This window comes from Mustela nivalis (genome assembly GCF_964662115.1).
Source record: "Mustela nivalis genome assembly, chromosome: 12".
NCBI lineage: Eukaryota > Metazoa > Chordata > Mammalia > Carnivora > Mustelidae > Mustela > Mustela nivalis.
This window is the reverse complement of record NC_139031.1, coordinates 78,575,838-78,592,803: the sequence shown is the minus strand read 5'-3', so window position 1 is coordinate 78,592,803 and position 16,966 is coordinate 78,575,838. Positions and strand designations below refer to the sequence as shown.

At 35.1% G+C, this 16,966-nt stretch overlaps 1 long non-coding RNA gene across 1 annotated transcript in view; it reads left to right on the top strand.

Annotated features, from left to right (window-relative positions):
• The window catches only part of LOC309845039, a 67,140-nt gene that overhangs the window by 33,848 nt on the left and 16,326 nt on the right, over positions 1-16,966 (top strand). The window contains exon 4 of the long non-coding RNA XR_014300996.1: positions 11,104-11,169. This is a non-coding gene — a long non-coding RNA (uncharacterized lncRNA). The remainder of the gene's footprint in view (positions 1-11,103; positions 11,170-16,966) is intronic.

Sequence of the window (16,966 nt, the reverse complement as noted above, 5' to 3'; positions counted from 1 at the left end):
AACCTTCAATTTTTAAAATATGCAATATCTGTGAAGTACAATAAAGTGAGACACGATTAAACAAAATACATCTGTAATTATTTAAAATCATTATAATCACATTTCTTTAATGAAACATGAGGAAAGCAATACATAAGAAGACCTAAACTTGTCCTGAAATCAAACAAAAATAAATCAAAATATCCTGGAAGTGAAAGCATAAGTAGTAGATGTAAAGACCTTAAGGAATAATGACTTCTTAAGTATTCATAGAGCTGTAAAAAAGATAGGAAGACTGGAATTAAATCTCAGTTGGTAGGCAGGGATTGGGATTATATGTGAAGTAAATACAGAGATGAAAACAGAGTTATATCATGCAAAACTTAATAACTATTAAGATATTTATTTATATTTAATACCTATTAAAAGTAATTGCTAGGAGTGTTTGAAATCTATTTTTTAAAATCATTTAATTTTCATAATATTGTATTTATGTAGATACATTTAGTCCCCACTGTATACAAGAAGAAATTTGGCACAGAAAATTAAATAACTTGCCCAAAATTACATAGTTAGTAAGCAGGAGAGCTAGAATTTGAAGTGACTCCAGAGGCTGCTTGCTTAGCCAAAGTTTTACGGTCTCACTAGATGGACTGCGGGGTAATGCTAAGGATTTAACATTATTTTAAGTTTACATTATTCTAAATGCATTTTAAAAAGTGGCATGAGAATTTACAAAAAGGTTACAAGGAGAGAGAAGAGCAACATAAATATTTTATATTAAAAATACTCAGATGAGGGGCACCTGGGTGGCTCAGTGGGTTAAAGCCACTGTCTTTGGCTCACGTCATGGTCTCAGGGTCCTGGGATCGGGCCCCTACATCGAGCTCTCTGCTCAGCGGGGAGCCTGCTTCCCCTTCTCTCTCTGCCTGCCTCTCTGCCTATTTGTGATCTCTCTCTGTCAAAATAAATAAATAAAATTTTTAAAAAATACTCAGATGATTCATCGAAGAGTAGAATCAAAAAGTCCAGTATATCTCTGGGAATAATAATGATGGCTTAGATTTTGATGATGGCAAAAGAGATGTTGTAAAGTGGATAGACCTGAGAGCTATGCAAAATTTAGAATCCAAAATGGTTAGCTATTAGTTAGATTTGGATGAGGGAGATGTACAAAACATCTCTCAGGTTGCTACTATTAAAAAAAATTTTTTTTGATTACTACGTTATGGAAAATATAGAGCCTTTATCCAAAAAAAGTAAATATTCTAACATGTGCATATAAACATGGATATTGTTTTTATACTTCATGTAGCTAATGACCACATAAAACATGCACAATGGACACTAGAAGATTTGGGGACTGCAGATTAAGAACTCTATATATCATAGGTTATACAGAGGTTAGCTCTCCTGCTAGTGGAACCAAATTTAAATCCTTAGAGAATAGTTAGATCACCAGAAATTAGTTCAGGTCTAATGAAAGCAGTCTAGAAGGTAAGATGAAGTATGGATTCAATCCAATAGCAGAAAACTCCTATTGTGGGTAGAGGGACCCCAAGAACCAAAATCCAAAGAGCATGTTCTGGATTTAAGCTAGCAAGCAAAACTTAGAAATTAAATTCCATCATTCCAGAAGTTGTATAACTGTTGTGACAGATAACCATGAAAGCACATGGCCCAGTGACCATTGGCATCTCTCAAATATTCTTGTAGGTAATATACAGCCTCATATCATAAATTTATAAACACTTCACAAGATCTGAGAAATTTCTAAAATTCTGTCTCATTTCTATGTCTACTCTAACTGTCCTATTTTGTTAGAATGTAAGTTCCATGTGGCAGAGATTGCTGACTGTTTTGTTCACTTCTGAATCTCCAGCATTTAGAAGAGTATCAAATCTCTGAGCATTGTAGTAGTTCTTAGTAGTGCTAACTGAAAAAAATTATGTATTTCCTGCCTCCTTTGTCTTGAATGCAAGCTAACAAAATAGCATCCTGATCAGTCACATCTTAGCTATACATCCTGGCAGACCCCAGAGAACAAGACATGAGTAGATGCTCTCAATCCTTTTTTTTCTTTTTTTTTTTTTTTTGGTCTTATCCTTCCAGTTTTTATAGAGTAGCTTATAAGAGACAAACTCTGTTGTTGAGAAAAACTATAAAAGCTATATAAAATTATTTTAAAATGCTGTAAGGAGGAGTTAAAAGAGCAACTAAGGCAGAGAGGATTTGAAAGGCTAAGCTGTTGAGACAAGAAAACACATTAAGGTAAGCTCCAAATTCTTCACTGAGTTTCAACCCAAGGTATTTGTGTATCTGTAATGTATGCAAGCTGATCAGTAGCTCAGCCCTTTTGGAAGCGTCAAGAGGATAGGTAAGCAAAAAATGAAATTGAGAACTACAAATTAGTGCTACAAATTGTAAGTACAACTGAAGGGCTGAGATTACAGAGAAAACAAAACTATAGGGAAATCAGCATAGAATTCTGCAGTTTTTTTCTAGAGGTTTTTCCTAATCCTTATGCTGCATATAGTAAGTGGCCGGGAAGTCAAGGTTAAGGCAATAGAAACTAGAAAACTAAACAAAACTTTAGTAGTAACAGTGTTAAGGAGACAAAAACTGGATCTAAGGGCCTAATAGAAAGGACATTACCTGGAACACAACCCAGACCTTTATCTGAGATTTCTGAAGGACACTTCCTTAAAAGAAAATACAAACAGGATCACTCTTCACAACGCTGAAAAATACAGCCGCAAGTCCTTTGATGTTAATCTCAACCTATCCCGATAAAATGCCAGACACACAAAATCTTCCCTGAAATAAGAATAGAACTCAGAGAATGAATAATTTGTATATGCAATAGTTACTAAATCAGACTTCCTCAGACTTTGGAGGAAGATTAATCAAAAAACAAAACAAAACAAAACAAAAAACAGGAAGACCTTAAAGCCTTAAAGTCATTGAAAATGTGAGCCATATATTCTAATTTTCAGTCATGAATTTTAGATGTGTTCAAGAAAATAGATTTTTTAAAACTAAAAAATTCCTCCGGAGAACGTTAGACTGTTAAAAATAATCAAATAGAAATTCTAAAATTGAAATATATAGTAATTTTATATAAGAATCCAATTGATGGGATGAAAAGCCAAAAAGACACTACAAAAAGACAATCAAACTGGAAGACTGATCAGTAGAAATTGTTCCAACTCAAGAAAGGTGAGAAAAAAGAAAACAAATACAAAAGTTTAAGAGGTATTGTGATCACAGTAAAAAGTTCTGACATACAGATAACTGGAATCCTAGGAACTGAAAAAAGAAATAAAGGAATAAAGCAAATATTTGAAAAAATAATGACCAAAAATGTTTCAAAAACTAAATCAGAAATCAAAATAAAAAGAGAAAAATCTCAGAAGCATCCATCGTCTTTAATGGGCCAATAATGAGACTGGTTGCTGACAGTTTAATAGAAACAGTAGAAGACAAAAGAAATTGACATTTCAAAATTATAGAAAATAACTGCCAATCTAAGACTTTATCCAAAAATCAACCTCCCTCCACAACTCAACTATTCCTTTTTATTTTCTCTGCCTGTATAAGTGAGGCAATCCCAGCATCACCAGTGCCATCACCAGCAGTTTCAGTGTGTGCCTTCCCCTCCTCCTAGGTATACATCTCTATTCATTGCCCATCCCAATGCAGCAATGTCATGACCCTCTTAGAGAACTAAATGCCATTTACCTGGGCTTTCAGAATTTCCTACTTTCCACGAGAAACCCTTCAGCCTCCTCAAAGAAGACTGACTGAAGCCCTATTTCAGAAGGATCCAACAATGTGGTTTCTAGCAGTCACATAGGATGGTTTGTTGCTTACAGAGATTAGGCAACCAGAAGCCTTGACCTGTCTCTGGTATAGGGTATGACAGCAAAGATGTGAATGGATGAAAACAACTATTGTTTGCTTTACTCTGTTGAAGATCAGCTGTTTGATGTGGAACAAGAATTCAGAAATGAATGTATGGCTAAAACTCTGGTACTTCAAGAATAGAAACATCATCCTTGATAGATACAACACTGAGGTTGTTTCTGGAATGGCAATAGGTGCTTTATCAACAGGGATGTGGTGTTTTTTGGGAAGCTGCCCAGTTTGAATAAGTGGACTGCCGAGTTCTGGTCAGGTACAGGGGACAAATGTGGAAATCAATTAATCTCTGGATTTGATAAGCATTTTCATCCATATGATACATAACAAGATATGATAGCTGTGTACCATAGAGATTCATCACATAGGTACTTTTAGTATTCTATATGCAACACTTCTCTCAGCTTCTTAAATAATTAGATGGAAACTTCCATGATGCTCCTGTACCTGATATGGATATCATTAGCATGTTACTGGTAGAAGATGCAATATTTCCAATGGAATATGTCCTCAGTGCAAGTGTGGTCTGCTTAGATGATGCAGATAGATATTCTTGTGATCAGCAAGGAATGACCTGTTCAGTGCCAGTAAGCTGTTCTTAAGTTTAAACATCATTTAGCCCTTTATAAAATGTTCTGAATGAAGACTGAAGATTCTTGTTTTCCAAGAATGTAATGGGGAGGTAATAATACCTTGAGGATTTCAGAAACATGGTGTTCTGTCCCTCCCAAAGCCAGGCCAACTGCCATGAGAAAACTGGAACATATTCCCAGGACCCTCAAAGGAATAAATGCTCTTGCTATGACCAAGAGTGATTTCCAGGGAAATTTAAGCAATGGAATTTGCAGAGGATTCCTAAACTAATGGTTACTTTCAGACCTACAAAATGAAGCTATAAATGTCTCTGTTAGGAAGATGGAAATTCTGTCCCATCCACTATGGTTTGAAGACAGACTCTATCGAAGATCAAATTTCAAAAGAAAAAGAGAATATTAAATCTGATAATTATTAAAAAGTCTAAAAATTTTGTTTAATTTTGTTATTTAAATACATTCTATTATATAGAGAGACTATTGACATTTTGAACATATCTGTGTTTGATTGCAGGTATAAATAATTTCTCAAGTTGTTATCTAAGACCCAGGAGAGAAGATTAGAGTTGTGTCTCTTAGTTTTGTTTTGCCATAAGAACTACTAAATGTGAAATGCCCCCTGGTCAGGGTTTTCTTTGGTAGACTTTCTCTGTTTCACATAGTAGTTCATAAAATCTGTCCGGAAGAATTTAAGTCAGAAGTCAATTGTGTATACTGAGTCAGAAACCTTCAGCTTTCGTTCTGAATTGGCCTTTTAATGTGTGTACAGAGTAAATAAAGGCCTCAGCTTATTTCAGATGAAGTGTGTCATGTAAGAAAGAGGCTGCAGTTTTCATCTGGGACTTTCTGAGCAAGTTTTATAATACTATGTAACATTATCTGTTCAGAATCTGTGATTTGTTCACAGTAATATTATGCAATTCCATTCCTAAGGAATATGATGAAATATCCATATATAATATAAAGAAGAATTTTGTTGTTCATTCCTGAATATAAACTTTCTCTTTTGATTTTAGTAGAGGAATGGAATGATACTGCTTTCTTCCAAAAGGGAAATAGTAAATATTTTAGCAATAGGATTTATCTTTTCTTTGTAGTAGTTAATATTTGAGATTACATGGCAGTTTCAGGGAAGGTTAGTGCCTTGCAAAGTGGATAGATCTACTTTCAAATAAGATATTTGTAACTTTTTTTTTAAAATATTTTATTTGACAGACAGAGATCACAAGTAGGTGGAGAGGCAGGCAGAGAGAGAGGAGGAAGCAGGCTCCCCGCTGAGCAGAAAGCCCGATGCAGGGCTCAATCCCAGGACCCTGGGATCATGACCTGAGCTGAAGGCAGAGGCTTTAACCCACTGAGCCACCCAGGTGCCCCAAAATATTTGTAACTTTTTAAAAAAATTACATGCACAGATTTATTTCAGATGTTTTTATATGTTTGAAAATGGTATGAAAAAAAAAATATGCTTGTGATTAAAAAAAAAAATTGAAGGGGGCCCTGGGTGGCTCAGTCAGTTAAGCATCTAACTCTCCATTTCATCTCAGGTCATGATCTCAGTGTTGTGGGATTGAGCCCCATGTCAGGCTCTATGCTCAGTGTGGAGTCTGCTTCAGATTCTTTCTCCCTCTTCTTCCTGATCTCTCACTTTCTCAAATAAATAAAATATATCTTTTTTTAAAAAATGAAGACAAAATAAGGATTTCTCGGGGAAAAAAATCTGCAAAACTTTGGTCAAGTAGACCTCTTCTTGAGGTACTCTTCTAAAGAGGTTCTTATGGCAGAGGAAAAATCACCTATAATTGAAACATAGAAATTCAGGAAGGAATAAAAAAACATCAGAAAGGGGAAGTAGGTGAGCAACTCTGAGTAAATTTTAATTGTATAAAATAACATAGAGTTAATATGCCTGGCAAAGAAAGCACAAAAGACAAGTGGGAAGTAAAATGAGATTTAACTGGTCAAGGTCCTTGTCTTGGAAATGATGAAAATACCAATGTACTTCACATTGTAGTAAGCCAAAGATTTATACAGCCATCCCCAAGGTAATCATCAAAACAAACATTGAAAAGACTGTGTAATTCATAGCTGTCAGAGGGCAGAGTAAGAAGATAATTAAAAGAAAAACTTTATAAGATGAAGATAGAAAGGAGGAAAAAAAGGAGCAAAGAAAAAAATGGTGCACGGAGATAAAAATAGGAAAGTGGTAACTGTACAACTAAACATATCACTAATCGCATTAAAAGTAAATAGAGGAAAAAGTCCAGTGAAAAGGTAAGATTGATGCAGAGGTGCGCCTGAGTGGCTCAGTCAGTTAAGTGTCCCACTCTTCATTTTGGCTCAAGTCATGAGCTCAAGGTTTAGATAAAGCCTCATGTCAGGCTTTGTACTGGGTATGGAGCCTGCTTAAGATCCTCTCTCTCCCTCCCCCTCTGTGTCTCCACTCTTTCTTTCTACATCTCTCTGTCCTGTCCTGTGCTCACGCTCTCTCTCTCCCTTCCTCTCTAAAAAAAAGAAAAAAAAATTCAGAAGCATTCACAATTCAAAAAGAAATATTTTAAAAATTTCCATGCAAGCACCAGTACCAACTCCTGAAAAGTTGAGTAGCTATACAATGTTAGACAGACTTGTGGCCAAAAAAATTATCTGAGATGGAAATGGGTTTTAACAGTGATAAAAGTGTCAATCTACCAAAAGATGTGAAATTCTAAAATAGCAACTAATAACAAAGTGACAAAATATATAAAACAAAAATCAGTGCAATTATAAAAACGAATAGAAAAATCAATAATTATTGTGGGAACTTTGAATAGATAGTTCAAATAATTGATAGAACATGTAGAAAAAATAATCACTGTATATCTGAATAACATTAACAGACTAGCTCCACTTGATATGTATAGAATACCACCTCGAATAATTGTAGCAAACTCACTATTTTCACATGCAGTTGCAATATTTACCAAAATGCTGGAAGCAAGTCTGAATACATTTTAAGGATGTAAATAGTATAGCATATATTTGTAAATCAACTGAATTTAAACAAGAAAACAATAAAAACAAGATGATAAAAATCTTACATAATTTTTTCAAAGAATATAAAAAAGGGAAAACTTCTTATCATGCTTTATGAGATGTGCATAAGTGAGACACCAAAACCTGACAAGAATATCACAAGAAAGGAAAGGAAAGGAAAATTATGAGTCAGTCTTTCTCATAACCATCATCACAAAAATTCAAAACAAATATCTGCTAATTAAATACAGCCATCTATAAGAATTTCTGAATATCCAAAACCAAGTAATTAAAGAATATATTCTTAATCTGAGATAAAGCATGAATAATACAAAAACCTACAGAAAACATATTTACATATTTGTTGTTATGACATATGACATATAACTTTATAAATATGTATGTTTATATATTTGTTTTCAAGAACAGACATACACATACATTTATAAAATATTAGAAGTATCCCCCATAGCCAAAGTTTAGAAATGAGTCAAGAATACCCATTATCGCCATTTCTACTGATCATTATTCTGGTTATCTTAGCCAGTAAAATAAGGAAGAGAAACAATACTATCATTATTTATAGTCAACATGATTGCATAGATAAAAAATCTAAAAGAATCTACAAAGTGTATTATTATACTACTATTCCATAATTACAATTTTACTATTGGAATTAATCAGAAAGGGTGATGATACAAGATTAATATAAAAATCAAATATAATTGCTTATATTGTTATGAATCTAGTATCTATTTAAATGATTAGAATATAAACTTAAACAGAGATATCATATACAACGTATCAATAAGACATTCATAATACCTCAACACTGAATACTACATTACCAAGAAAAACTAATTACCCAGAATGTATAATGGAAAAAGATATACTTAATAGCTAGCAGAATGTTCATGTTTGTTTCCTGCTGCATGGGAAATGAGAACCATTATGATAGTAAACAAAAAAATAACATTCACTGGAACCACCCCCACTCCCACTCCACTCAAAAACAAAAGCAATACCATATCTCTGGATTGTGAAGGCCAGGATTTTAGACTCTTCCCAAATCCCGTGTGTGATATCGGGCACTGCGAGTGAAGTTCTAGTTTCAGTTATTAGTCTGCTAGACTAACTGCTCCACATTCCATTCTGCATTTTAATCTGTAGAGAAATGCAGGAGCTAAACCCTTAGATTCTTGCAACTTTTGTACAGGGTTTTAAGGTTTAACATCCATCTTATGGTCTCAAGTTGGCCCTGAATTTGTTATTTACATAAATTCTGATAACATCCTACAAATCAAAGACCTTTAGGTTTCAGCTTCACTCAGAGACACATAGTTTTTATCAATGAACAAATGAAAGAAAAACAAGTCTATATTTTAAAGCAATAGACAGTCTTCTTGGGTTAAAATAGAACTGAGAGAAATTACCCAAACCTACATGTAAGAAGATAATTAAATGGGGCTTTGATGTAAAACTATGCCTAAGAACCAGGTTTCCTCAGAGAACCTGGTTTATAAAAGACTCTGTGAAGAGAAAAAAAAGTTGGTAAAAGATAGTGGCTGTGAAGAAGACAGTTGCAAGACAGATATCATTCAGTAAGATAGCAGCTGGAGATATAGACTGGAAAACATATATTGAAGAGAAAATTTTAAGTTTCCAGATCCAATTACTCTTAAAGAGATAAAGGACAAAGATGTGTTAGGTGTTCCTGAATTATATTGAGTCCCTGTTGGAGCAAAGTCCAAAGCAAACTTAGATCCAGAAAATGATTGGAAATTAATTTATAAGTCTTCATAGCAAGAGCAATTAGGAAACTATATCCTTTTGTACCAAAGATGAAGAAGAAACAACTGGAACTTATATCCACTCAACTAAACCTTCCTAAAGCAAATAAAGAGTATAGAGAAACTGAATACTAGAGGCACAACCCACTACTACTAAAAAATGATGTAGCAGAATGAAGGTTCTCAAGGCCTAATGCCTAATGCTACATAAGCTTTTCAAAACAGGTGTGCCTGGTTGGCTCAGTCAGTTAAGTATCTGCCTGCAGCTCTGGTCATGATGCCAGGGTCCTGCTCAGAGGGGAGTCTGCATTTCCCTCTCCCTTTGTCCCTCCCAGCCTCCCCGCCTGCATCACATGTGTGTGTGGATTTGCACTCTCTATCTCTCAAATAAATAAAATCTTTAAAAAGAAACAAACAAACAAAAACCAAACAAAATTTAAAAAAATAATTAGCAAAGGTCAGTGTCTGGGGGAATACAAGCAGTGTCACTGGTTCTAACTTGTGTTGTGGAGCCCACATTTCAGAGGCATCATCTGCAGACTCAGTTCAGAAATCTCCTGAGAACAAATATGCAAAGGAAATAAATGTAGAGATGAAGGACAAACCTACCCTAAGAGTTAGGTATCAACTGAAAGCCTATAGAAGATATAGGCCATACCCAATTCAGCATAGTAGGAAGTGTCAAGTAGGAGAGTTTGAATGTGCTGAACAGGCACATTTTGCATAGGCTGCCCCAAATGCCATTCTCTGAGGGAAGAGAGAATATACATCAATGACTTACCTGTTCAACAGGAAAATGGACAATGCCAATTGACTACTTGAAAGGAGAGTTTTCCAATTAACTTTCAGAGACCAAGTTGTAAACTAGGGACAACAGCACAGAAGAAAGTATCATCTGAGGCAAAAACAATTTTCTCTATTTACTTGCCATATGTGAGACCAGTGCATCTCCACTTTATATTTCACAATTATTCTGGAGTCCTATGTTTGCCTGAAATAATAACTTCAGGCGCTAGGGTTTTATTTTTTTATTTTTATTTTTACTTTTTTTTTTTTAAGATTTTATTTATTTATTTGACAGAGATCACAAGTAGGCAGAGAGGCAGGCAGAGAGAGAGAGAGAGAGAGAGAGAGGAGGAAGCACGCTCCCTGATGAGCAGAGAGCCTGATGCAGGACTCAATCCCAGGACCCTGAGATCATGACCTGAGCTGAGGGCAGAGGCTTTAATCCACTGAGCCACCCAGACACCCATATTTTTACTTTTTTTAATTTAGTGGATGAGGAGTCAGCATGATGACGGTCTTATTTATTCTGCTAATTCCTGAACTTTCTTAAAGAGAAACTCCTGAGAAACTAATTAGGACTCTGAGGTACTAGAGGGATCCCTATGATTACCATGGAAGAGAACCCAGGCTACAGATGCTTAAAGGTGCTCACATCTCTGCAGACATTGAGAACATCTTTGGCTGAGTGAGAGCAAAATAAAAAATCAGAAAGAATGAGTTTATAAATTTTAATTTCAAACTTCACCTCACACAGTCAAAAGAATTTAATTTTGTTCTTTAGCCATTCTTTTTTTTTTTTCCTTCAGCCATTCCTGCTCTTGCTACTAGTAATTGATAACTCAGCCAAAGTTAGCCATCTAAGGTTCCAGAAAATTAGCCAAAAAGAATTTCTGCTCTTGCATGTTTGTGATAGGAAGTGTTTGGTAAAGCATACAGTTTTGTTTTGTTTTTCCTGATCAAAAAATGTTTAAAAATCAAATTTTTTTCTGCTCTCTTACCAGTCCTTTTTTTTTTTTTTATAGACAAGGTGAAGCAAATGACCAATTGGAAATATATTTTCAACGTTTCGTAGTACAAAATTGGAAAAGGTAAGAAATCTTTTGAAATTAATTTAATATAACAATAATGACAATAATTGCTAACATTTATTAAATCACTTATTAAATGACAGCTGTTGTTTTAAGAGCTTTAAAAATACTAACATATCGGGACGCCTGGGTGGCTCAGTTGGTTAAGCGGCTGCCTTCAGCTCAGGTCATGGTCCCAGCGTCCTGGGATCGAGTCCCACATCGGGCTCCTTGCTCAGCAGGGAGCCTGCTTCTCCCTCTGACTCTGCCTGCCACTCTGTCTGCCTGTGCTTCCTGTCTCTCTCTCTGACAAATAAATAAATAAAATCTTAAAAAAAAAAAAAAGAGTTTAAAAAAATACTAACATATCAAATCTTCATTACACCAGTATTAAATATTCCACCTCTTCCACGTGGTGAAGGATCCTACCAAAAATCATGCAGGTGTTTTTTGAGAAGATGAGTGTTAGAGTTAGGACATTATCTTTGCTTTGTGTAAAACTTGATAAAAGACATTGTAATTTTCAGAGCCTGTCTAGAAATTTCTAACAATGCCGTTCTATGCTGTTTTTGTTGTTGTCGTTGTTTTGTTTTTTGATATATGGTCATGAAAAAGAAAAAGCATCTTGGGTGATTAAGTGCTCATCTCTCTAACAAATTACTAGCTGTGAGATCTTAATAAGCTCATGAATTTAATATTCTTTTATTCTTCAATACTTTTCTGCAAGAAGGTTTTCTAAGCACTGAGAAATGGTGGTGAAAAGACAGAGCAAGGACTGCTCTCTCGGAGATTACATTCAAGTGGAGGAGATGTATAGCTATCAGGCAAACATACAGTAAAATAATACAAAAATACAGTAATATAATTTTGGATAGTTAATACTTCTTTTCCTTAATTTCTTTTTTAGTGAATATCTTTAAAATTTCCTACTTTATGGTTATTGCTGAGTTCAATAATATGTGGAAAGCATTTAGTACAGGAAAAATTATAGCTCTCGTCGCCATTATAGAAGTACATATTTAACTTTTGTTTGAATCTCTCTCTGTATATAGATTTTTTTCTGGTTACAAAGCAACACATGCATACTTTAAAAAGATTTAAATAATATAACTGACTTTTTAAAGTATTACACAATAGGAATCTCAGTTTATCTTTGAAATTCTAGGCCCTCTGTGTCCCCAAGGTTTGCAATATTCTATTGTCTGTTCAAAATTGTTGACTTCATTAGTAGCTTTATGAAATTTAAGATAAATATTTGCATAAGAAAGAGTTTTTATTGAAATGATCCCAAATCAACATATGCTTTGACATTTGTGATAGTCCCCCTAGGAAGTAGAATGAATAATAAAAGGCCAGCCAGATGTAGAACTTATTTAGTACTTAACAAAGAGTTTATATTTGAGGCATTTAGCCATAACCATACTTCAGCTATATTTTTGTCTTGACACATTTTTTTCCTAACTCTGCACATATAGAGAGCTTCAAGCATCTACCATCTCTCTCTCCTTTTTTTTGTCTCACTTATTTTTTCTTTTTTGGCCTTAACAGATTTTGGTAGAGACAGTAAATGTACTTAAAACATAGTAAAGAAAACTCAGTAAATTTGCTTTAATCTGATAAATGGCATTGCTCACAGGGAACTATCCATATGTCATATGGTTGTTTATTTGTGAATATAAAAACGCAGTAGTTGTAAGATATTCCTAAAGGTACTTTAATCCTGGTCAGAATTATACAAAGTACTGTAAATTTAGTCATTATAAATAAGCAGATAATTTTGTTGTTCATTTTTAAAAACAGTTATATTAAAGGTTTTATTTATTAATTTAACAGTCATTTTATGACACTTAGTATGTATCAGAAAATTTCTTGAACAATTTACAAATATTAATTCATTTAAGAATTAATCATCATGGGGTGCCTGGGTAGCTCAGTGGGTTAAAGCCTCTGCCTTCAGCTCAGGTCATGAGCTGGTCCTGGGATCAAGCCCCATCGGGCTCTCTGCTCAGCAAGGGAGCCTGCTTCCCCGCTCTCTCTGCCTGCCTTTCTGCCTACTTGTGATCTCTGTCTGTCAAATAAATAAAATTTTAAAAACTTAATAAAAATTTTAATTAAAAAAAGAATTAATCATCATAAGGACCTAATGAGGAAGATTCTAATGTAGCCCCTATTTTGCGGAAAAAGAAACTGAAGCGAGAGAAATAAGTTTTCCAATATTACACATCCAATAAGTAGCCACGCTAGATTTAACACCAGCAAATGCAATTCTGAAGTGAAGTTTTTAACCACAGCCCTCTGCTGCCTCTCACTTGAAAAGTGACAAAGTCATTTATAGGTAGTAAAGGAAAGTCAAAGCTTGTTTTGTTTTATATTATAAATCCCTGAACATTCACTATCCCATTTAAAAAATATTTTTACTTCCAATAGTATTAGTATTCTAAGATAATTCTTATATTTCTTATGGGGAGGAAGAGTTTCTTTTGTCCTTCAAGGTCCTTCTAGCTGAACAAAGAATCAAATTGGCATGAGACAGAGGAAAAAGAAAAAAAATGTAATAGCTTATGTATAGGGAATCCACACATAAGAAATTCCAAAGGTAGTCCGACAAAATGAGGAATATATGTCAATCATAACTAAGGAAAAGGGGTTAAGGGTCTGGGACTTCAAATGAAAGGAATTCAATTCACAGGAAAATGAAAAAGAGCAAATGTTTGGTAAACAGATATTGACTCCTGACTCACAAACAAAGGAACATAGAGGACTGTGATCAAACAGGCCTTCTACTTCCTGTCTGTATACCTGACCTAGTTCATAGTATAATGTAGTTATCCGTGGTGATATCTGTTTTCCTGGAGTAAGTACTCTACCTAAATTCTTTTTAGGCAGTTGTGGAAGAGCTAAAGAGTTTTTTCTGTATTTGTTGGGTTTTGATTGCTTTTAATTCAAAATAATCTTCATACAAAAGTGATCTATCTTGCGGCCGCCTTCCTTGGCTCCTACATTCTTAATAGTTATCATTTGATCTACATAGTTACTAGACTTGACATTGCCACTGAACTAACTTGATTTCCTCTTTGGTGAGTCACAGATAGGCACTATACCAGGTGGAGTTGTCATACAAAGCAAGCTTTATTTGCAGCAAAAAAGGAGATCCATAGGGAATGACTTCCAAACCCCTGACTCCCCAAGCAAGCATAAATGGGTTTCTTTTTATTTAATATTAAATATTATTTAATATTTTATTTAATATAGATCGGGGGGTCTTGTTTTTGTATGTAGAGGTGGGCATAAGGTGGCTCATGTGCCTTAAGGAAACACACCTATAAGTACATTGTATGTTTTGTAAATGAGGGCTGTGCTCCTCTTGGACAAAGATATTAGTATTATAATGAGGTAAAGGTAACTGTTGGTCACTCCATGGGTCACTCCACGGTCTATCTGTGCAGGCATGAGTTAGGGATTAAGTTCGAACCAGTCTAGGTGGTCTGGGCAGATGAAAGTCAAAATGCTATGCTTGAAGGGTATTTTGCCTAGTTAAGAGATAAGCTAGAAAGAAGAGTTTAAGGAAAATGGGGAACAAAAGTCTATGGGCAGATGAGTACTAAAGGTCGGGTTTTGGGGTCTAGCTGGTGACAGCATGGTTATTTATGCAATGGTGAATGAAGTGATATAGCACCGCTGATTAGAATGCACTGTTATCTTTTATCAGCCTTTTTACATGCTTAATAAAAAGTGTAAAAGTGTAAAATGTTGGGGCATCTGGGAGCTCAGTAGGTTAAGCCTCTGCCTTTCGCTCAGGTCTTGATCTCAGGATCCTGGGATGGAGCCCCACTGTCCACTCTCTGCTCAGTGGGGAGCCTGCATCCCTTCCTCTCTCTCTGCCTGCCTCTCTGCCTACTTGTGATCTCTGTCTGTCAAATAAATACATAAAACCTTAAAAAAAAAAGTGTAAAAGGTAAGAATTTTATATGTAACACCAAACAAAAAATGCATTTTGTGAGAATTGGCAAATAGTATTCTCTGAGATATTCATATAAATGAACTGTAATTATAAGTTCTGTAATTATAAGTAATTGTAAGTAAAGGGGAGCAGAATTTCTCAACCCAAAATAAGTAACTCCAGCATGAGGATTATTTTGAGCCAAAAGCAATCAAAACCCAGCAGATCCAGAAATAAATTATTTACCTCCCTCCTCAACTGCCTACATTTACATTGGAAAGGGAGTCTATACAAGAAAGAAACTATTACCAGAGATACCTTTTTAACCTGAGAAACTTATCTGCATAACAGGGGAAACTGTTTTCTAAACATCTTCTCTGCCTTCCTGTGAATGACATTCCCTCCTTTGTAATCCCAAACCTCTACCTTTTTCTTTAATTCAGTATGTTACATAAGCCTCAATTACCTGACTGCCCTTTGAGTCTTCCTATCTGTATGGGCTCTGCCATATTGTCTTATGTCAATTTAATTATTAGAGCAGCCAAAAGAACATAGAAGGGAAGAAGGAAAAAATGTTTCCACCCCTAAACAAGCTAATTTATTTCACTAATACTATATCCAAAAGGAAGATCGTATATACTTGGATATTGACTTTTAAAGTTCAAGTCTTTTTTTTTTCCCTCTTAATTTTGTGTCTCATCATAGTTCCCCAGCAGATTTTAGCTAAAAGTACAGTTATTGGCAATAATATAATAAGATCAATTGCTTATATTAGACACCAGAAGATTTTTTAACCCTGATCCACATACCAATTAGCTGAAAACTAAAAACTAAAAAAAGAAAAGAAAAAAAAGGTCAAAGAAAAGAAAGGATATATTTTAACTAATTAATAAACTGAAAGTTAAGGATTATTGAATAAATTATATGACACACTAATCTGAATCATTTTGCCATTCTAATGGCAAGGGGTGTGGGAGCAAGGATATCCTGTCTCCTTCAAGGTCCTTCTATGTGAACTAAGAATCAAATTGACATGAGACAAATTAATAGGAGAAAATCAAATTTAAAAGTGTATTTATGGGGAATCAACACAGGCATGGAAATTCTAAAGACCCTCAGGCAAAATGAGGCATGTATGTTATACTAAACTAAGGAGTAGGGAGTAGGGCTTGGGACTTCAGAGAAAAGGAATGCAGTTCACAGAACAATAAGAGCATATGTTTGGTAATTAGATGTTTGCCCTGCTGTACAGATGGGTCACTCAGATAAAATTTATCTCTGCTAATAACACATATTGTGGGAAAGTCCCCAATTTAGATTCTTTTGTGTTGTGAAGGAAGGGGCAAAAGTTCTTTGTGTCCGTAGGGCTTCAGTTCCTGTCAACTCAGAATAACCTTCATACCAACATGGCCCATTTGGGGACAGCCTGCCCTTGGCCTCTATATTAAATAGGAATGAAATCAACATTAGCTAGTAATACCTTGACATTTTTAGCATGGTAATGTAGATACACCCATTAATCATATGCCACTATGTCTTCACTTTGGAACATCATGCTGTTACCCAATGATCTGTCACAGCTGCTTACTCAGGAAATGATTGGGTAAGCCCTAGCACACTGCCCTGGCCAACTACTCCATCCTGGGGAATCCTGAGGGAGCTGGACAAATCAAAATCTTAGCTCGTGTCTGGTTCTGCCAACATCGTTGCCGAACAAACTTGGATAAACTCATCACAAGAGAAGCCAAAAACTCAAGAGACCAGGGTTTGGAAAAGAGAAAGGGAGAAATTTATTTTGGGTGTCACCAGCTGGGAGAGATGGCGGGCTCAAACCTTAACAACCCATCTCTCTGCCAGCAAAATGGCTACCTAAAGTTT